Below are 25276 nucleotides of genomic sequence, written 5' to 3'. Positions count from 1 at the left end.
CACACCTAAGCAAAACCAAAGTCCAGCAAAGTAGCTCAAGCCTGGACATCTTGGATTCACTCACGATCTTCTGGACTCCAAAGGGTTCTGGCAGCTCCACTTCTCTGACTCTGCAATCCACAGCACACACAGCTCATCTCACAGACCCTGGGCCAGCTCCACTCCATACCTACTGTGGTCCTTAGTGGTCATCCCATGGTCCCAGCATCTCCAAAAAGCTGGGGTCTCCATTGAAACTGAGGCTACACCTTCACCAATGGCCTCTTTTTGCCTCTCAGATTCTCTCCATGACCCCTTCAATCCTGGAGTCTTCACTGCAACTGAAACTGCACTTTCACCTATGGCCTTTCCTGGCCTCTCAGAGTGTCAAGCCTCTGCTGTGCTCTGTGACCCCTTCATGCTTTCAACACCAGAACCATGCAGGAGACTCTTACACATTACCAAGTCCTGCTTCTAGCATCAGTGATGCTAATCTCCTGTTACCTACAGCTGATTTTTCAGACCCAGATAACTAGCATCAGTTGTCCCAGTGAAGCAAAGTTTTGCTTCAGGTTCTGGTCTCTTCTTAATCACAGCTTATTTTTCAGCCCCAGCTGACCAGAATCCACAGATTCTCAATCCAAAATCTCACAGGAACAGTCCTGATAGTCTCTGCTTCCCTTTGAAGCTTCACAAGCCAGGCCTCCATCATCTACAACTCTTTCAGCAGAATTGTTCCAAGCTCCACAGCAACAAACTCTGAGCACTCAATGGCTTTTCCAGCCCAAAGTTCCAAACACTTCCACAGTCCTCCCCAAAACAGGTCTGTCACAGCAATACCCTACTCCTGGTACCAATTTCTGTTCTAGTTTGTCTCTTCATTGCTGTGACAAAACACTTTGACCACTACCAACTTGGGGAGGAAAGGGTTTATTTTATCTTACATCTCCCAGATCACAGTTCATCAGAGAGCCCAAGGTAGGAACTCGGGGAAGGGGCTGGAGCACAGGCCATGGAGGAATGCTGCTTACTGGCTTGCTCCCCTGGCCCCTGCTCAGCCTATTTTCCTATGCAACATAGGCCCACCTGCCCAGGGTTGGCACCACCTACAGTAGGCTGGGCCCAGGCCCTCCCACATCACTCAACAATCAAGAAGGTGCCCCGTGGACATGGCCACAGGCCAGTCTAATGAAGGAAATTCCTCAAATGAGGCTCCCTCAACCCAGGTGTGTCAAGTTGACACTACAGCTATCCAGCACAGCACCTGTTCAAACACTGGGATGAAATTAGACCCAACCAACCATGGTTTCTTGTTCCACAGTGATTTTTATTCAGTATTTGCTTTTTTAGAGTTGGAACCACTGAAAACTCAGCTTCACAAAAATATGTCCTGTCATGGTTGGCTTTGGTTGTCAACTTTACACACCTGGGAAGAGGGAACCTCAATTGAGTAATTTCCTCTATCACGCCTATGTGCATATCTGTGAAGCATTTTCTTGATTGTTGAGCGATGTGGGAGGGCCCAGCTCACTGTTGGTGATGCCACCCCTGGGTAGGTTGGAGATAGGCCTGGTGGTGCACCCTTTTAATCCCAGTACTTAGGAGACAGAGACAAGTGGATCTCTGTTGATTTGAGGCCAGCCCGGCTTACATAGTGAGTTCCAAGCCAGTTAGAGCTACAGAGAGACCCTGTCTCAAAAAAAAAAAAAAAGGAAAAGAAAAAGCAGGCTGAGCACAAGACAGAGGAGCAAGCCAGTAAGCAGCATACCTCCATGGTCTCTGTTTTAGTTCCTACCTTGAGGTTCCTGCCCTATGTTCCTGCTCTGTCTTCCTTCAAGAATGAACTGTGATCTGGATATGTAACCCAAATAACACTTTCCTCCTTACAGTGATTTTGGTCAGTATTTTATCACAACAATAAAAAGCTAACTAGGACAGTCCCCAAGTAGACTATAACATTATCCAAATTGAAACTATACATTACATCAAGCCAACAAATCACAAGACAGTAACATGTTTCTCTCAAAACTTAAAAATTTCCTATTGGTTTCTGTGCCATTCTGGGGTTCTCAGTATACCACTTAGGTAACACAGGCCTAGTCATAAGTAGTTATTAGCATGTACCTGAGTTCAATCTCACATGCATTTCCATATCTATAAAACTGGGGCAATTACGGGCCTACTTCATGTGTGTCCTATGAAAATTAAATGAGATTTTTTTTAACTGCTTATCATAGGGCCTGGAAGGAAGGGGCCTTTGTATTCATTTTTATTGCTACATAACAACTAACTAGAAAATAAAGACTTTCAGCAATACACATTTATCACCTCACAATTCTGTCAGTCACAGCGGCTTTCTAAACTGCCATTCAGGTCAGCTAGGAATGACAGGGTGAGAAGCAGCTCAGGATGCAGCCCCAGGTGGGTGGCAGAATTGAAGTCCTTGCAATCCTAGGTCTGAGGACCCCACTCTATTGATGGCTGTTGGCCAGGGGCCACAGTTTCCTGGAACAGAACTGTCTCCCTGGGCCGTTCATCTGATAGAAGCTTCCTGGAGTCCAAGGGGAGTCTCATTCCAGTCTGTGAGGACAGGGCACATGAGGAGCTGTTCATAGGAGTGGTATTTTCTATGGAGCTAGCTAATCAGGTAGCAGGGGTGTCCATTGTATCCTGTGCTGCAAGGCTCAGGTTCTGTCTTCTGGATCAGCCTTAGAACACATCTGCTCTGGGGAAAAAATGTGGGTGGGGTCATGCTGGCTTGGCTGTGTAGAGAAACCTAGTCCCATGGTGAGTAATGTGGTATATTAGAGACATGTTCTTTTTCCATTTAATTTATTCCTTCTTTCACTGGCTTACTCAACAGTCTTAAACAATTTCTGTCATTAAGGCAGTTGTCTGACCCTGAACAGGGACAAGGAATAAGGAGCATCCTTCTGCCCTGAATGCCACTCCCCTACTGCCCACAGTGCATGCAAATGTCATCATTTGAATCCAGCCATGGCTACTCAGTTCATTCTACACCCTGTGTTTCATCCAGGCCAGGGAAGTGCTACTCCCTGGCAAGTGTTCAGATCATCCTTTTAATACAAAGATGGCCAAGAACACCTGGCCCTGGAGAGAAAGACTGGCAGAGACAGCTGACAGGGGAAAGGGTGCAGCAGTCAGAGTGAATGAGTCTGACTCTAAAGCTAGAGTTTTTTCAAGTCTTTACAAGTGGTCTGAACCAGTGGCTGTCAAACTTTCCAACACAAGAATTCATTTTTTATTACTCCAGTACACATAAAGTATGAAAGATGGTATCTATCCCAATCAGCTGCATGTGTTAAAAAAATTTTCAATTAGTTTCTCTACGAAATCAGCAGTGTTATACTCAAGCTCACAGCATTCCAGGCAAACATGATGCTAATGATTTTTGGCAGGCCCAGACAGCCAGGCGGTCCACTGCTGAATGCAAGATACCTAGAAAAAATTTTTTTAAAGCTCATGCCACCCAATGATAATGCAACAGCCTTTTGGGAATGAATGTTCTGTATTTCACAAAGTGCTATGTGAGCCTCTCAGTTACTTTAGAGCTAATAAGGTGGCACATCATTGTCACAGATATGCCTTTATTTTAATATGTAATAAAAATTACAACCAGCCTGTAAAGTCAAGTTCACTGCTGGAAGGCACACATAGCATCTGGATCCCTCCCTCCACTGTTCTCACAACAACCTTAGGTAAGAAATCCCCAAAACCATCATTTGGAAAATTCTAATGAGTATATTGGACTTGTTAACTAAGCATGGGGTGCTGGTTTACTTACAGAAGAGTAACCCCCCCACACACAATTCAAGGCTGTGCTAGCAAAAGTCCACACTCAAGCATAAAACCTGTGGCTCCCTGACAGCCACAGAAAATTGCAAGAAAATGGCCCTGCCTCCTGGCTTTCATGGCTTATATATCCCTAACCCGTCCTCTTCACACAGCTAAGGTCAACTGATTGGGTGGGAGAGATATTGGGCTTCCACTTGCTTGACTCCTTCCACAGAGGTAGGAGGAGGTGGGACTATAGCCTTCATCATAGTGGTTGGAGGAACCTCCAGGTCACACTCCACCCCTTCCTCTGGCTTTTACAAACATTCAGCCGCCTCTTCTGTGAAATTCCCTGAGCCTTGGAGAGGGTGATAGGTGTGGGATGATCTTCCTCCCATTGTGGCAGGGCACTGGCTTCTCAGGTCTCTGCATCATCTGCTTGTTATGGGCTGATGGCTCATTTCAGTGTTATTCCATCTACTACAAAAATACAAATAGCAAGAGGCAAGAACATGTAAACAGTGATTGCTATAATAACTTAGGTGTGTAAACACAAATGTTTGGATGGTACTTTAGCAAGTGCATCACATCCATCTAACAGCACAATTGCAGCAGCTTCTCCACGGGGTCTATAACATCTCCTGCCACAGAGAGTTGGCCTGATCTATAATACCAGATGTGTGTTCCATCCCTAGGAGCGGGCATCAGGTCCAATTGAAAATTTGCTGGTTGTACATACACTAGACAGGTCACTATTGCATTAGCAGGAACTTCTCACTTTGTGTGTTGATAGTGCAGCACCCAGGGTCCCTCAATGATTCAGATGATAGGGGAAAATTCTCCCACAGCCACCTGCATAGCACCTTCTGGCACTATGAAGGCCACCCATCCAGTAGCAGGGAGTTTCCAACTTAGTCCAAGCTTGATTTCTCCCTCTCCTGTGCTCACATCATGTGGTGTCTTCAGCAATAGGGTCTTACCATCCACTTCAGGTGTATAACCAACATTATTGGCAATACCTTTATTGTTTTGGGGACCTCTAAGGCCCCTTTGGCCAATAGCTTATAAGGAGGCAACCCACCCCTGGTACTGGAATTTTCATTTAACAACCATATGGCTTCTGGAAGGGCCTTTTCCCACCCCCATAGGGTTCCTTTTGCAGTTAAGGCTTCTAACTGTTCTTTTAGCAACCTGTTTTTCTCTTTCAATTAACCCTGCTCCTGTAGGATTGTGGGGAAGGTGGAAATACCATTGAACCTGATTATTTTCACCCCAGGCTTACAGATCAGTACTTGTGAAATGAATGCCTCTGTTGTTATCAATCTGCCATGGGCACCCATACATGACACTGAGTTGGGTAAGGGCCTTAATAGTAGCCTTACCCATTGCTCTCTTGCAGGGAAGACCTACATAAGGCCTGTGGCAGTGTCCACACAAGTGAGAGCACACTTGCACACTTTGCTAATTGGCAGGGACCCTATATAATCTACTTGCCAGTCTCTCACAGGGGAAGCTGACTTATGCATGTGTCCCATCATGGCATCCATCCTTTGGGGCTGTAACCAGGAACACACTTCACAGACCTGGACCACCTGTTGAATATCAGAGTATTTTACTGGAACACCAGTGGCTTTAACTATTCTCCATCCTGTGTTGTCTCCCCTGTGGCCGGACTTAATATGAATCCAGTGGGCTGCTTCTAGGGGAACCTGTGGGCAGATAGTCCTCACCTTAGTAAGAGCATGAGGTTCTTAATTCCCTGGGAGATTCACCAGGTGGTGGGCAGCCACATGGCAAACCACCAGGGGCACTAGATTCTGCTGCATTTATTTATTATATGTCTTTCCATATCTGTTGTCCCCATAGTGGCCATCCCATCACCTGCCAATTTTCTTTCTCCCACTGGGCCATACATAAGGTTAAGTTTTTTAACACAGCCCAACTGCCAGTACAAATGGTTATTGGCCAAGGTGCTCATGTTATTACTAACCATACAGCTCTTAATTCAGCCCCTTGACTGCTCTCTCCTTATCTCCTTTCTAGCCACATGGTGTCGGTGTTCATCTGTATTGCCACTGCTACCCATTCTTGTCTGGCCCCTTTGCTGGTGCCATCAGTATACTAAGCATCAGCCAGAATTGGGGGAATCCTTCTTAGCACTCAGTCAGGTCTTGCTGGAGGGAAAACTCTAGGAGGTGAAGGGACAGGTTCTCTGCCTACATGGCATCAGTGATCAGACTTGCTGACACCTCCCCTCACTGTTGTAAATATGCATGCCATCTTAGCAACGTTTGACTTTGCGCTACCCTGACAGGGGTTTGGCTTACAGACCCACCATCCATCCTTTAATGGGATATGCTGTTTGTACAGTAATGGGGGTAGGGCCCATAATGGATTCTACCTTTTGCAAAGCTTTGTACACAGCCAGCAGCTGCTGTTCTAGAGCTGTGTACTGGGACTCTGCCCTTTTCCATGATCAGGACCAGAACCCAACTGGGACCATATGTTCGGATTGTTGTTGCCACAAGTCCCACTCATAACCCTCGGTGCTCCTGGTGACTTCCAAGAGGAAGGAACACCAAAGTATTGGGGCACACAGCTATTTAGCTTGCCCAATCAGTACCTTGGCTTGCTCAAAAGTCTCTTGGGCCTTTATATCCCAATCTCATGTAGCACCTCTCTTTATTAGACTATACAGGGGATGCGTGACCTGAGCAAGGTGAGGTATAAATATTCGACAATATCTTTGAAGTCCCCAAAATACCTGTAACTTTTTGTCATTTATTGGTACAGGTTGTTGTAAGATATTTTTCAACCACCACACTGGGTATCATGCAAGTTCTACCTGACCATAAAACTCCTAAGAATTTTACCACTGTACGTACTGAACAGTAACTTGTGTGGGTTGATTTCCCATCCTGACTCCTTCAGGTGCACTTGTATGTTCCCCAAATGAGCTTCCAAATCTGTAATTCACTTAGAAGTTAGCATTGTGTCATGTATGTAGTGGAACCTCCTTACAAAAGGAGGGCAGGGTAACAGGGCCAGGTCCCAGGCCACCATCCCATGACAAACTGTGGGGCTGTGAAGATAACATTGGAGAAGTACTCTGAAAGTCCATTGTTGTTCATTCCATGTAAATGCAAAATTGTTCTTGGGATTCAACAGCTAGGGGACTATGAAAGAATGCATTAGCAAGGCCCACTGTAGTGTGGAAAGACCCCATTTCTTGCACCAGATGATCAGTTAGCAGTGCAATGTTGGGCACAGCTGCATGAATGGGAGGCACCACCTTATTTAACTCCCTGTAATCTACAATCCATCCTTCAGGAGCCATCTGGCTTCCTGATAGGCTAAAGGGGCTATTGAAAGGGCTCTGGGTCAAGAGGATAACATCTACCCATTCTAGTTCCTGGATGGTTTCTGTAATTTTGCTTTGACCCCCAGGCAGCCGGTACTGTTTGATATTTACCACCCTCCATGGGGTGGGCAATTTGGCTCCCACCTTGCCCATCCCTGAGTCATCACTTTTACTGTTTGCAACCTCAGCCAAAACTCTCCCACAGTAGTATGTAGGGTGTGACACAGTAGGGCATCCACCCTTAAAATGTTCTCTCACAGGGGAAAGATGCACACCTTGTACTCCTGGGGGGGGTGGATAATTGTCCACTCCCTGAATGAGTCTAGTCTGTTTTACCCATATGGTTTTATCCCCATACCCACCCACTGCTATCCATTGGTCCTGATGTTTTGGGTGGTTGCCATGAACTAATGTACATTCTGCTCCAGTATCCTCTAGGGCCCGTGTGTTTTGTGTATTAGTGGGGAACCAATCAATCCTCAATTTGACAGGTGGCCTCTGGTCACCCCATATGGCCCTCACCTGTGGGCAACATTGGCCACCCCTTCAAGGAAGTGGCTGAGGGGGGCCCATCCCATGATGTTGCCTTCCTCTAGAGCAAGGGGGTTTAGTTGGAGTTATCTGTACCTCCTGGTCCCCAGTTTCTCTTACTTCTGTGGTGAATTGCTGGTCAGGTCTTAAAGCCCTCCATAGGCTCAGCACAGCATTTGGTTGCCCGTCAGTTTTGTCCCTAGCAACTCCTGCTCTGTGATGATCCATCCACATCTCTGCTTGGGAGACATAGAGGGGCCCTTTTGCCAAGTTCTTGCCCTTTTCCCTTGTGTCTACTTGCTTTAGCACCTTTCAAACACTGTTTCAGTGCTGGCCTAAATCATTTAAATCTGCCAAGGGCTCTCCTGTCTCTTACAGGTCACACCCAAGCATGGGGCTTAGCACTGACACCCAAGCTCCATACCAGTCTCATGGACCTTCCTGAACCAGTTTCTTTCTAACATATACTGTAAAAACAGTTCTGTCTGGGCCTGTGAACTGGGCATCAAACACAGCTTCCCTTATGCCCAGTTCCCTCAACAGGGCCTGTCTTTCTTCTATAGTGTTCCAGTCTCCAGTATTCATGGACATCACAGCTGGGGATGACATGTCCCTAATGGCTCATATGAGCCAATCCATCATGGACTCGTTTCCCTCATGTTGCCTTAAATTGTGAAGCTTTGTCTCAAAGAGGGATGAGTGGTTATGTTGCTTAACTTCTCTGCTTCTGTAGAACTTAAAATGATTCCATCTGCCCCAATGTCCCATAGCCTCACAAGTTAGGTGGCTAAAGGCTCTTTCATTGCTTGTTTAAATGTCTTTCCTAGTTCTTACAGCTCCACTGCTGTGTATTCTCGGATTACCATGGTCTCCTGCACCAGACTATTGTTAAGACCTCCATCAGCATGCTGAACCATGGATTTTCCCTTTCTTTGAATTAAACATCAGACCCGAGGGGCATCTCTCATGCCCACTATCTCTAGGTCACTTCCTTCATCACTACCTGACTCTTCCCAGGGGTTTCAGGTATTAGGGTCCCAGGATGGGCTGTGTATTATCAATTTCATCTGGGCTTTGATCCCTTTTGACCTCCTAGATGTAAAAAAATGGCATGTCAACACCTCCATCTCCTTTCCTCTCTTATCTAATTTATCAGCATGGTCAGAAGCCAGTACCAATGAGGCCAGCCTCATATTCTTCTCTCACTCTAATTCCTCTTTAACACTTTCAGTTTCCCTCCGGGCTAAGGCCTTTGCTTGGGACAGATTTCTTATTACCAGTAACAGCATCCAAGCTTCCTCTGCAGCTGCTTGTTGACATTTCTGTTCCTGGTGCACTACTCCCAGAGTTTGCAAAATCTGTTCTAAACCTTCTGTTGTTTTCAAGTCATCTCCACACTCATGTGGTGGCCCCTAACTGGTCAAGCAGGTGTGCCCCTCCATGCCATCTACAAGACGGCTGCCACCCCAGGATTTCTCCCCTTGACCTCATTGGCTTAGGTAGCCTCACCCTAGTTACAGATCTCACTGTCCACTGCATCAACCATGCCACTGAGGCTACACCCACCAAGCCTATGGGGATGGCCCACCAGGTTAACATTTCCTTGGCCCACAGTCTCCCCTCACCCCACTTTACTTCAGTTGTTGGTTTCTTTCCCCATATCAGGGACTTCATCATTGCTCTTCCAAAACTCATCCTCAGTTTTGTCGTATCCTGCCAGCTACACCAATTTTAAAGTCAAATTCACTCCTGGAAGGTGCATGTGGTGTCCAGTTCCCTCCCCTCACTGTCCTTGCAACAACCTGAGGCAAGAATTCTCCAAAACCGGTGTTTGGAAAACCCTAACAAGTTTATTGGACTTACTAACTGAGTTTGGGGTGCTGGTTTACTTACAGAAGAGTGGGCGCCTACCCCCACTTCATGGCTGTGCTAGAAAGTCCATACCCAAACAAAAATCCTGTGGCTTCCTGAAAGCTACACAAAATGGCAAGAGACCTGCCTCATGGCTTTCTTTAGCCCCTCCCCTTCATGCATCTAAGGTCAACTAATTGGGTGGGAGAGGTAATGGGCTTCTGCCTGCTTGACTCCTTCTGTAGAGCATGGGAAGAAGGTGGGACTACAGCTGGTGTCATAGTTGTCGGAGGAACCTCTAGGTTACACAGCCCATCAAACCAATGAAACAATTTCCACTTAAAAACACACAAAATGAAATTATTTTACTGTAAATAAATACTAAGCCAGCTGACTTGTGATCATGACAATGCCATCAGAGTCACACACAAATGACTGACACAGAATAAGGAGAGGAGAGAGATTTATACCCAGCCAAAGTAAACACATTGACACTGGCTTGTAAAGTTGTGGCAACTGACATTAGCTTATGTTTCAAAGCAAAGCACCTTCCATGTCTGATGAAAACAGCATGTGCAGTTGCAGAGCCATCTAGTTTAGTTCTCTGAAAGATGGTGAACACTTTAGCCTCTTCCGGTGATGGAAGGGTCCTACCAGAAACTTCCCACACTTTCTTTTCTGTACTTTATCCCTTCTAGAATTTGCCTCTTGCCTGCCCAAATTCCCTGCAGTTCCCTGGCTTCTACCATAGGCCAACCTATGGCAGAAGATCAGATCTTCCTCAATTGTGGTCTCCATACCTGCTGGGTGCTCAGATCCCAGGAAAGAAGGGGAGGAGATGCTTACCACGGCTCACAGCTGGGATGGTCTGCAAGTCTGGGGAGCACAGAGAATTCCCAGGAAAGGTGAGTGCCTCACTTTTTTTTGTAGGTTACTGTGCTTTAATTTATAACATTGTTCAATTTTTAAATATATTCACATCATGAATATAGTTTGAGCTTTTTATGCAATTCCCAATAATAAGTCATCAGAATATTTTATAGCAGTATAGCTTGAGTTACATTTCAAGAACCTCCCTATTCCCTTATGTATCTGAGGCAATTCCAGCACAGGATGCTCTCAAAGACATGCCTTATTTGCAAATATGCTAGGTAGTGGTATGGACTGATAGCACCTGCAAGAATCGCCCTACCTGTGTGTCCACAAAGTAAAGCTATGACTTCAGGTCAGAGCCTCATAGATGCCAAAGGGGGGATCAGAAGTGCAATAGAGCGGGGCCATGAAAGCTTTGGGGGTGGTACTGACAATGAACACAACTAAGTTAGCCAGCAGGGCTGTCCCAGGAAACTGGGAAGTGTGCTCCCCAATTCCGAGTCACAGCATTGCTGGACCTCACTCCCTTACTGTGTCTAGTTTTTCATCTGAAGCATATTAATTTTGTGGTGTTGAATATACACAGATTGGGATTTATTTTAGTTGCATGCAATGCACTGGAGATGAAGGGGGTGAGCTCCCAGAAAGTTCATGTGAAAGCGAAGGAAGAAATTATTGCTTGTTTAAACCTGAATCACATAGAAAAGTCTTGGCAATGTCATTCAGTGCAAGAACTGTAACATTACTGAAATACAGGACTTTCACTGCAAACTGCTTCTCTCTCAATATCTACTTAGCCCAAGGACAACCATCTCGAGTGCTCTGTCCATTCTTGGTTACAAAGGAAGTGGACTGTTCAGTGAATCTTGATGGCTATGGAGGTAGCAAAGCAGGCAAATAGATTAGCCTAATGACAAGAAAATGTTCCCAGAGATGGAGCCAAGAGCAAGTGATGCCATCCTTCTAACACTAGTTTCTCATCCGTATGTGGCAGGGAGCCAAACTTTCTTCTGTAGGCCTCAGGCCTCAGCTCTAGTTTGAACTGCATTTTTGGTGGATTCAGGCATGAAAGGACAACCTCTGGGGCCTAGATGACTAGGGAGTCTTGAGTCAGAACAGGGTAGTAGAGAGACTTCAGGGGCCAAATGGTTCTGAACATAGCCTATCCAGTGGAGGCAATTTAGATGCCGTCTCTCTTCAAGAATGCCAACCCTGTGACAGTGTAAAAGGTAGACTTGAAAAAGGGGATCAGAGGAGTGTAGATCATTTTACCCTCTTTCCACATCCCTTTGTGGGTATCAGATCATCTCTGGACTCTTTCCATGGCTAAAATATCACCAATTACTCTTTCATTGAACCAATAACTGCAGCCACTTGACACAAGCCAAGATCTGTCCTTGATGCTGGGGACAGAAAAAATTGAGGCAAAAATCCTCATCATTAAGAAAATTTCAATGTTGAAACTGGCAAGAATAAACTAAAAAAATAACTAAATAACTCTGAGATGCATTAGAGAAAGATACAGAAGTTTGGAACCTAGCCCAGAGGCTGCTAAATCTAAAGGTTGCAAAAGACTTCCTCTGCCAGTGATTCTGACTTGGGATATGAAGGGTTGGTTGGAGTTAGTAAGGAAACTGTGGACAATCGGCTCCATGGGGAAGAATACCATGTCCAATGACACAGAAGCCCTGTGTATAGGATAGCTGAGCGTGTCCCATATATCTGGATGTGGCCCTGGGAAGGGAGTGAGCCATGGCAGCCAGAAGCTCAGCTGGATGGAAAGCCTATCCAAATTAGTTTGGGTATTCCAAAAAGTAGAACAAATAAGAGACTCTGTGTGTGTGTGTGTGTGTGTGTGTGTGTATAGGTATGTAGGTGTGTATATATATCTATATGAGTCTGTGTATTTCTGTGTATGCGTATGCCTATATGCCAGTCCAAAGACATTCAAGCAGGGTGCAAGAATTCTTTCATACTTAGACTTTTACTTTATTCAGACCATCAGTGGCTTGCATGGTGTAGGATGGAGCTCTAAGAGCAGTCACAGTGGGAGGTGCACCGGCTGTTCTACTGAGTCTACTGATTTAAATTTTAACATTGTCCAGAACTTCCTATTTATATTTATTTTATGTGTATGAGTGTTTTGCCCGCACGTATGTAAATGCCTTGCATGCATGCAAGGCCCATGGAGGCCAGTAGAGGGTGTCTGATTCCCTGGAATTGGAGTTATGAACTGATATTAGCTGCCGTGTGGTGCTGGGAACCTGGGTACTCTGCAAAAGCAGCCACTGCTCTTAACTGCTGAGCCATCTCTCCAGCCCCCAGAACCTCCCTCTTATACTCACCTGGAAATGACATGTAACCAATAATCTTGGCATCCCATGGCCTGCTTCCATTAGTGCACTAAACTAAACCATGTCACCTAGCTGTGAAGAATGAGAAGCAATGAGGGACAACAGCAGATTTCTTGGAAGAATCACACGGATGAAAAAATAATTGTAAAGAGACCATTGTTGAGTGCTAGCACCCAATTCTTAAAGTATGAAAGATGAAGAGGAAGGATGCAAAGTGTATTCAGAGGTAGAATCTTTGGGATTCCGTTGAAAATGTGAAAGAATGCATGGAATGACACTGTGGAGATGGGGAGTCACCAGGGGAGCTAGCAGAACAAGGTAAGGAGGAGCTGTGTGGGGAGCACATTGACCTGTGACACCTCAAGGTAATGATCTGTAGGCTGCTGGAGCACATGGGCCTGTGGCGGGGATAGACGTCTAAATTTTGGAATCTACTTGTTTCTCGATAGCAACCACCAGTGGTTAAGAAGGATGGTGAAAAGAGCAGATGGTGCAGGGTGGAGCCCTAAGAGCAGTCAGTGCTTAAGGGAAAGGAGAGGAGCATTAAGTCCTGAACATCCTGGTGGGCTCTGGTCACTGTAAGGGGGTTAAGGAAAGAAGATGTGTCCATGTCAAAGGTTACCAAGAAGCTAAGCAGGGTCACCATCTGCAATGTTGGTTGTATTAGGGTACAGAGATAAGGGCACGGTCCTGAGAGAGATGGGAGAAGGGTGTAAGAAAACAAAGACAGAATATAGACTTGTCTTTCCATAAGCTTGCTAGTGGGGGAAGGAAAGGGAGAGGGTGGTAGCTGGGGAGGATAAATGTTTCCATTTTAACTGGGAGAGATTTTATAACACTGAGACAGGGTGGGATTGAAAGAAGAGAAGGCTGATTCATGAAGCAGGTACCTGAAGAGATGGAACAGAAAAAAGCGAGAGATGGCCTTGGCCTTATAAAAGGGAGAAAACAGGAGCCCCTGAGCCTGTGAGAAGGTGTACATGGTGTATGTCACATGGGAAATGACAAGTCTAAGATTCTGCCCCATGTGCATGAGACAGAGTCAGCTTTTACATTTCCTGAACACTGGCAGAAAATGCAAGGTTCAAGGGCAGAAGCTAAGAAAGGCCAGCTTGTTACTCTCAGCAGCAGCAGGCAGAGTGAGATCTTGTGTTGGCTCCCCAAACTCCAGTTCCCTCAGGGGTGTGACTAAGGCCAAATGTTGCCCAGGTATGCAGAGTACAGATGGGGAAGGAGCTCTGAAATTGAGAAAACTGGATTATACCAGAAGGTTTCTGGAAAATCTGTCTTACTGTCCAGAAAGAGGCATTCCCTCTGTTTCAGATGAACATAAACAAATCTGCTCCGGGGTGAGTAGGGAAATGTCTCTATTAACCTATAATGTATGTTTTAAGCCCGTCTGTCTACAAAAATATTGTTGAAAACTGTTCAGATCTAAATGGCTGATGATGTTCCAAAACATAATAACTCCAGAGAGATTTCTGTGTCTGGCTGAGGAAGGAACTAAGGGCACATTTATCAGACAGTCTGACTTTGCAGTGAAGCACCATTATCTAAGAAAGAAGCTGGTGGGGTGGGATGGGGTAGGATGAAGTGTTAAATGGCAACTGAACAGAGGAAAGCAGCTGTCTATGACATGGGGGGAGGGTGTAGAGGAGACTTGTCCAGCATCCTAAGCCAGTCAGGTTGTTGATCATGACCTTGGGGAGACACCCACATGAGAAGTAGCAAGCTGAGCAGGTGGAAGTCATGTAGCAAGATGGATTGGCTAGAAGATGAGTAACAGGGCCTGGGACTATGGAGCAGGTGACATGGAAAGTATGGGGCAGGGTAGAGTAAGTCAAACAGTAGACCGTGTGAAGTGATGTTGGGGTGGAGGAGTAACGGTGGGTGGAGGCTGTAACGGACACCACCAGTGCAGTGGTAAGGGATTGACTGGGGCTCCTGTTGCCCCAGCCTCAGGGAGCTTGCCCATGCCCTCTGCACCTCCTTCAGAATATTTTGGAAAGAAAGCTAGGGCCAGGGCTGCATTGCATTCCTTAACATTTTTATTAAGGGCTTCTGTGCCTCTAATGGGGAATTTTAACCTTGAGTTTGAATTCTCTTTTAATGCCATGGTCTTGGTTTTTAAATGCTCAGGATAATGCTGGCTTCATTTAGGGAGCGGGGAATTGTTCTATCCTCTTTTATATTCTGGAAAAGCTTGCTTGCAATCAGTGCTATTGCTTCTTTAATGCTTATTAAATTTCACAGTGAAACCATGTAGACCTGAAATCTTTCTTTGTGGGAGAGTTTTAAACTACAAATTAAATCTCCTTAATAGATAGAGGGCTTTGGATTTAACACAACTTCAATCACAGTCTCAACAGGATGTTTCTGATGAAGATTCACAAGTTGAGAAAAAAATTTATAAGCAAAAACAAAGGACTGACAATTTTCAAATAATTTTGAGAATGAAGAACAAGTTGGAGTGCTCTCTCCTTGTGTTTCAGAATCCTGCTCCAGAGCTACAGTAATCATGGCAATGTGGGAAAGATCAACTAGATGAAGTCTAGAAATCGGTTCACACATGCACGCTCAAAATGCTTTTTCAGTGATGATGTCATGAATTCATCCCAAAAACAGCAGCCTACCAGTAAATGGCGCCAGCAACTAAACATCCATTTGCAAACGAACAAATGAGAAAATCTCATAAATATTCTTACCTCATTCATAAAAATCAATTTACAATGGATCTTAGGTATAAATGTGAAAATTTAAACTGTAAAATTTCTATCACAAAGCATAAGAGACTGGAAGGAATACTTGTACAATGACTACTTAAAATGACACATTCCAGAAGGTACAAGGAGTTTTTTTTAACTCCAGGACTGACAAGATGGTTCCACAGGTAAAAGCACTTGACTGACGACCTAAGTTGCATTCCTGGATCCCACATAAAGGCAGAAGGAGAGAACAGACTCCTGAAAGCTGTCTTCTGATCTCCACATGCATGTAGTGGCACACCTTCCCACAGAGTGCACACACTCACACACACACACACACACACACACACACACACACACACGCACATATACACACACACACACACACGCACATATACACACACACACACACATACACACACACACACATACATCCCATAATGTTAGATTTTTTTTTTAAAACTCTGGTAGTCAATTCAAAGTACTAGTAGGAATATTGTAATCATTTCTAGCAAGAATGGAAAAACAGTACATAAGAAAACAATTTTAATAATGTTAAACATACACTTACCATAATACTCAATAACAATGCCCCAAGGTATTTACTCAAGAGAAATGAAAACATATATACCCACAAAGTTGTATTCAACAGTCATGAACTTGGATGTGTTAGAGAACCCTACTAGAATCAAGAGACCAGAGCCAAGGCAGATGAAGGAGAGTGAGTTTATTCACGGTGGGCTGACACCCGGATCACTCTGTAATGGTGCCTACCCCCAGCTCAATTCACATGTGAGGAATGCAAACAAAAGGCAAATAGCACATATGTAATAAGCAAGTGGTTGCACATAACATGGTTGCAAAGGTTACAGGAATGTGGCAGTTTGGAAAACAAAGACTTCAATCCTGGGTAAGGGTGAGGGAATTTCCGTTTACCTCCCACATTCTTATTTCATATCCTATCCTGGGGCCTTTCATGGTCCAACGTTCTTAGCAACCATTCTAAGGGTTTCATTACCATTACGCTGCAAGAGCTTTCTGCAACCATTTGATGTTCCTGTACTTCCACCACATATTCTTGAAAACTAAAACTAGAGGCAGCTGAAATGTCCACCTAAAGATGAATGGATACCCCATGATACATCCATGCAGTAGAATACTATTCTGTAATGTAAAGTAGGGCATAAAGAGCACAGATGACTCTAAACATCATACTAAGTGAAGATGTGGAGCAAATGCTGAAGGCAAAGTTTTCATTTTGAGATGAAAAGAAGGAAAGGATGGTCTATGACACAACATGAGGGACATTTAGAAGTGACAAGAATATTCTACTTCTTCAGGGAGGGTTGGTTATATAACTGTATATAATTGTCAAAATTCACTAAACTATACATCTAAGAAGGGAGAAGGTGGTTTTACTGTGTGTAAACTGTTCTTCAACATGCTTGACATAAAACACTGCTGCACAAAAATAAAGAATACCTGAATAAGTGGAGACAGAGTTGATGTTCCTAGATTGGAGAAATCAGTGTAGCTGCCATGCACTGTTCTTCAGTAGAAGCACAGATTACATACTCTGGAAAGGTGACATGAGAGGGCTTAGTGAGGGGTGTGAGATCTGCTTTATGTATTCTGCGTCTGCTATGAGGAGAATATACCCTTAACTACTGAGCAGAAAGGAAGCAAGCAGCACATCAGAAAACTCCTACAGGTGCACCTGGCTTTGCAGTGAAGTAGCAAACATGGAAGAGGCTGGATATGGGATAGGTTCTGCTGATGTAGAGGGCAGGACACACTGCCTAGCCAGCCTCTGTAAGCTTAGAGGGTGCAGCTCATGGCTCCCTATATATCCAGCACTTCTTGGGGTCAGAGACTCTCTTTTATTTTCCTTCCTGTTTTAGTTTGCTTCTCTATTGCTGTGACAAAATACACTGACCAATACCAACTTGTGGAGGAAAGGGTTTATTTGGCTTACATCTCCTGGGTCACAATTCATCTGGGAGTTCAAGGTAGGAACTCAGGGCAGGAACCTGGAGGCAGGAGCTGGAGCACAGGCCTTGGAGGAACACTGCTTACTTGCTTGCTCCCGACCCATGCTCAGTTTGCTTTCTTATACAATACAGAACAATCTGCCTAGAGGTAGCACCACCCACAGTGGGCTGGGCCCTCCCACATCACTCAAAAATGAAGAAAATCCCTTACAGACATGGCCACAGGCCAGTCCAATGGAGGCAATGCCCCTACTGTGGCTCCTTCTACCAGTTACATCAAGTTGACAACTAAAGCTATCCAGCACACTTCCCCAGGGTCACCTACTCAGTGGGAAGCTGGCGGACAGACATCCAGACCCAGGGTTCCTTTGTTCACTTACCGTTCACTTTTAAAGTAAGCTGGCATTTCAGCCTTCATTGAAGTAGATCTGTTCAGAAGTTTGGTGCTGCCTTTGCTAGAATCTTATATGGACTTTATAACTTTCTCCCTCCACCCTACCATCTTTCTGATAAGTCCAATGAAAGACTAAACCATTGTTCTGGTCTGAGTGACACCTTCCCCCGGCAAGCCTTGTGCCCATCCCTAGGGTGGATGACAGGAGTTCCTATATTCTGTACCTGTAGCAGTGGCAAAAGATGCAGAAATACTGCAACTCCCTGTGCTCCGAGCCAGCAGCCAGATCCCGGAAAGGCCTGGCAGGGCTGTTCTGGAGATCCTGCCAGGACAGTGACAGAGGAGTCGCGGGGGAGGGGGGGGGAGGTATAAGCACCTCAGGCATCACTCAAGGCTTGGCTGCTAGCATAGCTCTCCTGGAAAAACTGTATTCCCTTAATGTGGTGCATTGAAGTACACCTGTCAGGGAAGATGAAGATCATGTCCAACTTATTTGATTTCTGCCTGTGGTCTGTGGTCAGACACAGCAAGGAGGCAGCTGCAGCACTGTCTCCACACTAGAGTTACTGCTCTCAGATCTAAGTTCTCCCAGGAGCAATAACAAGTTCTAGGTGCTGGATGTAGTGAGCCCAGGAACTGTGGAATAGAACAGCCTCAGAGATGATCAGGCTTTGAAGATGTTATTACTGGAGCGATTTCAACTGATTGGATAACCTAATCATGTCCCTGTACCTGCTTACAAGGGACACAGAGCAGAAGAGGCAGGACCAGTCTACTTCCTCTGGGACACAAGCAATGCTTCCCAAGGGTTTCCAATGTCACCTCCATGTCACTGACCTCCAAAACAGTGGTGTGGTAGACTGCATCTTAAAGGAGGACCCCAAGAATACCCAGTCCTAACACATACATATCTTCTCCAGTTATTCAAGCAAATGTCCATCTAAGAGCTACTATCATGGCATTTTGCAGTTGACATTCCAAATAAACTGACTTTCAAAAAGATGCCAACTTCATCAAGGGAGGCTTTACAGCAGAGAGATTCTCCAATCAGTTGTAGATGAAGAAGCAGATACTCAAAGTGTGAAGATAGAAGAGGACACATAGCAAGGACTGCAAGTGACCCTTAGAACCTGAGAGAGAGCAAGCTGGTCACCAGCAAGGAAATGCAGACCTCAGTGTGATAACCACAGGTATCACATTGTGCCAACAAGAGGGAATCTAGAAGTGTGTTTCCCTGTAGCCTCAAGGCAATGACTGATTCATAGCTACTCAACTCTTTAAATTTAGTCTTGTGATGCTGTGTACACAATATAGCTATTTCATGCCAGATCTTGAAACAATAAAACTGTAAGCTAGTAAAAAAGTGGTATTTTAAGTTGTTAAATGTGGATAGTGGTTGGAATGAGAAATGTTCCCCACAGGCTTAAGTGAATACTTTATCCCCAGTTGGTTGTTGGTTTGTTTTCTCTCAGCTTCTTGTTTGCTGTTAAATATGTGAGCTTTCAGCTTCTTCTTCTGACTGCCTACTGCCATGCCTCCCCGACCCCACCAGGATGGATTCATCCCTCTGAAACTGCAAGCCAAAACAAGTTCTTCCTTCTCTAAGTTGCTTTAGTTATGGTGTTTTATCACAGCAACAGCAAAGGAACTAATACAGAAGTTGGTACCAGGAATGGAATGTTGCTGTGAAGAAACTGTGTTGCTTTTTTGGAGGAATGGGGAAGACTTTGGGTCTTTGGACTATGAAAACAGTTGAATGCTGTAAGCAGAGCTCAATTGGCCATTGCAATAGGAGTCTGGAAGAGAGTAGTGCTGAGAGTAATGTGGAATGCAAAGATCCAGTTCTAGGGGGTTCAGAGAGGAACAGGGATCTTAACAGCAATTGGAATAAAGGTCATTTTTGTGGTATTTTGCAAAGAATTTCACTGGCTTCTGCCCCTGTCCTAAGAATTTCTCTGAAGCTAAATTTAAATGTAATGAACTAATTTCTTTGGCAGAGGAAATTTCAAGACTGTAACATATCATTCAATCTGTGGCTTGGTTATTATTGGTATTGCTTATGGCAGTCTACAATAAAAAGGAGTAAATGGAGCAGAAAGAAATACAAAATGTACAGTTGGGAGAGAAAAGGAGTGCCAGGAAGTTTAGTACTGCAGGTAAGGCATGTGCTTAAAGAATGGCTGTGATTGTTAAGGAGATTAGCTCTATTAAGGAAAGGCCTCCTGATCCGACTGGAACAAGGAGAACAGTGCCCTCAGGGAAGGACTCCACCAGAGTAAGCTTCCGACTTGTGAAAGGAAAAGGCCTGACTAGTGAGTTTTCTGCTCCTAGAAAGCAACAACATGCTAAAGCTGCTGCAAAGGTGGTTAAAGGACAATCCCAAGTTGACAATGAATTTGGCAGTGTTGTCCACATGGTACTTGCTTTGGAGGCATGAAAGATGTAAGCGTGAGGGTGTCCTGGAGTCTTCTTCCATGGTTTCAGAGAGCCATGGAGGCCACACAATATATGCCAGTCCTGCAGTCACTATGAGAAGGCCTTGAGAGGCAAGGAGGCTATGAGAGACCAGTGCATGAAACTGTAAGTGAAGCTTGGGTTGTAGTGAAAACCCCAAGATGTTGGTGATAATGGAGCTGTGAGACATCTGCCTAGGAGAGCTACATAGATGGAGTCAAACCAGCCCAAGGGAGAGATGTATATTATAGACAGAAAAGAAGGAGGGGAAACGCCATCAAAACCCTATGAAACTAAAGTCCCAGGCATGGAACTTGGATCTACAGGATTTGTTATTTGCCCTGCAGGGTTTCATTCTTGCTTTGGCCAATATTTTCTCACTATACCCTATTACTCTCTTTTGGATGGGAATGTATATTCTGTGCCACTGTCTGTTGGAAGTATGTAATTTGCTTTGAGATTTTAATGCGGAGTTAACAGTTAAAAGACTGCCTTAGGTCTCAGAAGAGACTTTGGGCATGTGAGCAGTGTTGAGACTGTGAAAGAATATGGGAATTTTAAAATTGGACCACATATATTTTGCATTATGCTATGATCATGAGCCTATGGGGGAATGGAATGTGGGTGTTTGAATGAGAGATGTCCCCCATAAGCTCAAATATTTGACCACTTTGTCCCCAGTTGGTAGTGCTATTTGGAAGATTATGGAATCTTGAGCCTTACTGGAGAAAGTGTGTCACTAGATGTGGGTTTAGAGAGTTCATAACCTTGCTCACTTCATTCTCTCTCTCTCTCTCTCTCTCTCTCTCTCTCTGCTTTGTGTTTGTTGTTGAAGATGTGAGAGCTCAGCTTCCTGCTCCTATCACCTGTTTCTATACCTCCTTACCCTTATCTCTCTTTCTCTCCCTCTCTCTTTCTCTGCAAACCAAAACAATCTTTTCCTTCTGTATGTTGCCATGATCACAGTATTTTTTTTTTTTTTTTCAGAGCTGAGGACCGAACCCAGGGCCTTGAGCTTGTTAGGCAAGCGCTCTACCACTGAGCTAAATCCCCAACCCCCATGATCACAGTATTTTATCACAGCAACAGAAAAGTAACTAATACAATGTGTGGTCTCTTATGTAGCAATATAAAACTAATATAAATGGTTATTACAGTGACCAGCCCCAGCAAGAGATCATTACATATCTCCCAAATGACTGCAGGAATTATTAAATGATTTGTAATGCTTCTCTGTGCGTTGTTTGATTATTAGTACATAGGGACAATAACGTTTTCTCAGTGACAATATCAGGATTTGATGAGCTATATTTTTTCATCGTGTGTGTGTGTGTGTGTGTGTGTGTGTGTGTAGAAGGGTGCACATGCACATATGCATGGGTGGGGGTGGAAGACAGAGGTTGATGTCAGGTGTCTTCCTCAATCAGTCACCCCCTCATCTTTTGAGACAGTCTCTTACTGAACCAGGTGCTCGCTAATAGGCTAGACTGGTTGGCCATCAGTATTTAGGGATTTTCCTGTTTCGGCCTCTTCTATGCTGGGATTATAGGTGTGCCTCATCACAACCTGGTTTTTATGTGAGTGCTGGGGATCCTAACTCACACCCTCATGCTTGTGCAACAAGCACTTTACCAACTGAGCCTTTGCCGCAGTTCCAGGCAACTAAATCAGCGTTCAAGCTCTAGTTTTTCCAGTTGGCAGAAACTTAATGTGGCCAGCTTGTGGATTGGAAGTGTTTGCAGAGCACTGCCAAGGGATCAAGTGTGGTTGGAGTTCCCTGCTCTCTGCTGCTCCTGAAGGTATTCACTGGGTCACATATCATTTGCCTGTGCTTGCTTCACTGCATACTAGGCTATGTCACAATACTCCTCTAGTTTCCATTACAAAGGCCCCTCCAGGTCCTTGTGGTAGATCTTGGAGAGGGGAAGCTGGACAGCACAGGGCTCTCTGCAGCATCCTTACACGAACCACTTTAATTTTGCTTCCTTTCCGGCTCAGCATTAGCAAGTACTGCCTCACTATGCTTTCCAGGCACTTGGTTTTAATTTTTATTTCCTGATTGCCTTCAGGGCCTAAGGTTTTGAAACTTTTTTTTAAAACTGTACTTTTTCCATTCTTTTTTCCTGCTGGAATAACCCTTGTCTGAGATAAACACTCACAAGTGGCCCAGCTACTGTCTGAGTCAGGGAAAGGGCAGACATGACAGGAAATACAGGATGAATGGGGAAGAATTCAGTAATACTTTGAAGGTATTTATCCCATGACAGCATCCAGCCCACATGGTGTAGTGCCTGACAACTAGCAGTGCAAGGTTTGCCTGGGTACTGCTTCTCTCTAGGTCTTCCCATCTGAATTTATTTCCAGATCTATTACCTATTTCTCCCAAACTGCCTCCCTCCCTTAGGCTCTTCTGCAGCTATTGTTCTCCCTCCCACTCCCTCTAGGGTCCTGCCCAGGGCTCCCCATGAACTCTGAGATCACAAGGGAGCTGGGAAACACTTCTCTCCACTGGACTCACTGCTGCCACCATCATTTAATTTTTGCTTGACCTTCAATCCGTATAACTACCATGAAATTCTGAACTCCCTTTCTTATGTGGTTTCCCTGAATAGATATGAGCAAAGCCCCAAGATATACCAGTCTCAAGGTGAATCACACGCAAAGGCCTCTGCTGTGTGTAAGAGCTTGTTAATGGCTCTTGGCTTCTTTCACAATGAAGGGGCCCATTGTCCTATGGAGAACAATACCTGGTTCAGTCCTTGCAGTCTTCCTTGGTAGGAAGACATGGGCCTCTCACTACATACCCTTGAGTACTTCATTGTGGATCTGCTCTTTCTTTTTTGGAATTCCCCACAAGTTCTGGCAGAGATTCAAATCTGAATGACTAAATTTCTTTGAAGTCTTAGTCAAGGACTGTGCTATATTTATCAAGTCTTCCAGCTTAGACTTTACATTGAGACTGGTTTCCTAATGGATGGAATAACCAGGTGCCCACACTGCAATCTTTAGCCAAGAAGTGAGAGTCTGAACAACATCTGTAGAGAGAGCACAAGATGGAAGCAATAGGCGCCATATCATTTTGAAGAGCCTGAGCTTCAGAGTGATCTCACTTTGTGTTTATGAAGGGGACACTTGCATGCCTTGTCGATTGCTTTGAGTTTTCTTTGGCATCAGTACAGTTTTAAAGCTCTAGGAGGATGCCAAGCAGGGACCAGGGTTCTCTGCTCCTACCTCTGCCACTGAGTTACTAACGGGAGCCAAGAGCCTGGATCCTGATCCAAACCTGCCTGCTCTGTCATGTGGGGAGATCGTGCCTACTGGGTTATGCTTCTACTGTGGCTTCAGGATCTTTTAAGATTCTTTTCAGCCTTTCTTGTTTCCCAGAGGTACGAGTCAGCTGAAAGCTGGGCCTTTTCCCAGGTTGAAACATAAAGACAGATGTCACAGCAGGTGACACCCTCCCTGCCTGCCTTCAGGAAGTTTTAAGGAAGTCCTATTGCCTACTTCAGTTACCCACACTGTGAGCGAAGAGTGGACGCTCTGGGCAGGGAAAGCTGTCCAACAACTGTAGGAAGATACATTTGTGGCTAGCCTTCAGATTCTGGTCATGCCTGCCCTGTCAGCTGACTGGCACATTCAAGGATAGCAATGGAGACTACAAAGAATGCGCACAAAGACTGCTGAGGCTAAGAGAGCACTGATGCCCAGCAGGCCAAGCTATTATCCTAAACATTCTTTCTGCCATCCCAGCAACGCAGGCATGAGCACCTAGCAGCTACCACAGAGGTCTCCTCAGGGGTCTTCTTTCTCAGGGAAGCTTTTAAAATGGCAACTGGAGCCCTGGATCCCCAACCAAGAGTGTGAATGATTCCTGGCCCTGCCAACTGGGATGCCTGACCATACCCTACCATACTGCATTAATTACTTTTCTGTTGCTGTGATAAAACCATGACCATGGTAACTTATAAAAAGAAGAGTTTATTTGGCTTATAGTTCCAGAAGGATAAAGGTCCATATGTTCGAGAGGCAGCAGAGGCAACCGGAGCAGAAAGCTGAGTGCTAACCTCTCCAAGCACACACAGGAAGCAGACAGAGATACTGGAAGCTGGGCAAGGCTGTGAACTCTCAAAGCCCACCCCCAGTGACATACTTCCTCCAGCAAGGTTCCACCTCCTAAAGGTTCTATGACTCTCCCCAAACAGTACCACCAACTGACCAAGTGTTCAAATACTTAGAGCCTATGTGGGGGACATGCTAATTCAAACCACCACATACACTAGCACTAAATTAGCTTAGAAACACAGTGAGGGAATTCCAGGAAGCTCAGAGGCACCTTTGCATCTCAGACCCCATTGCAGCAGAGCTTGGCATCCCATTACTCAAATCACAGTGCTCACCAGGCATGCCAGCTACCTTCAGCTCAAAGGTGAAGAGCTAGAAAGAAATAGTAAAGCTGGACCTGGTCATTTTCTTGCTTATTCTATTTAATCCTTCATTCTCCTCTTAGAAGCCTCAAGGGATCGAAACAACCAACTGCTGACTTTAGGTTTTCAGTGTATTTGCTTTGGTTTTATGCCTCTGTCTCCCAATGTTATTAACCTTTTTCTTGAGTAATTGATCTTCCTCACTAACTATCTAGTTCTAGGGTGCTTTACACTCAGAAAAGCGAATTCAAATTTAGCATTCTGGGTAAGATTTCTCCTGTGACACTACTGGGCTGGGGCTTGCAATGGTTATGTTTACTTTGACCTTCTTGTATCCCACCCTTGCCTATTGGGGCTGAGCAGCTGCTGTCCAGGAGTCTCTTTAGAATCTTTGAGAAGCTTTAATGTCTTTTTATAACCTCAAAATATTAATTCATGGAAGATTGTTTTCCTCTTGTCCCTTCAGAAAATGGCAACTCTTCCTGCTCATAAAGGAATGGGGATATTTTTGTGGTTGAAATCGTCATCCAGGCAGCCAGTCATAGGTAGAATTCTTTTTTCCTA

This window comes from Nannospalax galili, unplaced genomic scaffold (genome assembly GCF_000622305.1).
Source record: "Nannospalax galili isolate Female #2095 unplaced genomic scaffold, S.galili_v1.0 scaffold27, whole genome shotgun sequence".
NCBI classification, from domain to species: domain Eukaryota; kingdom Metazoa; phylum Chordata; class Mammalia; order Rodentia; family Spalacidae; genus Nannospalax; species Nannospalax galili.
Note: the sequence above shows the minus strand (reverse complement) of the source record.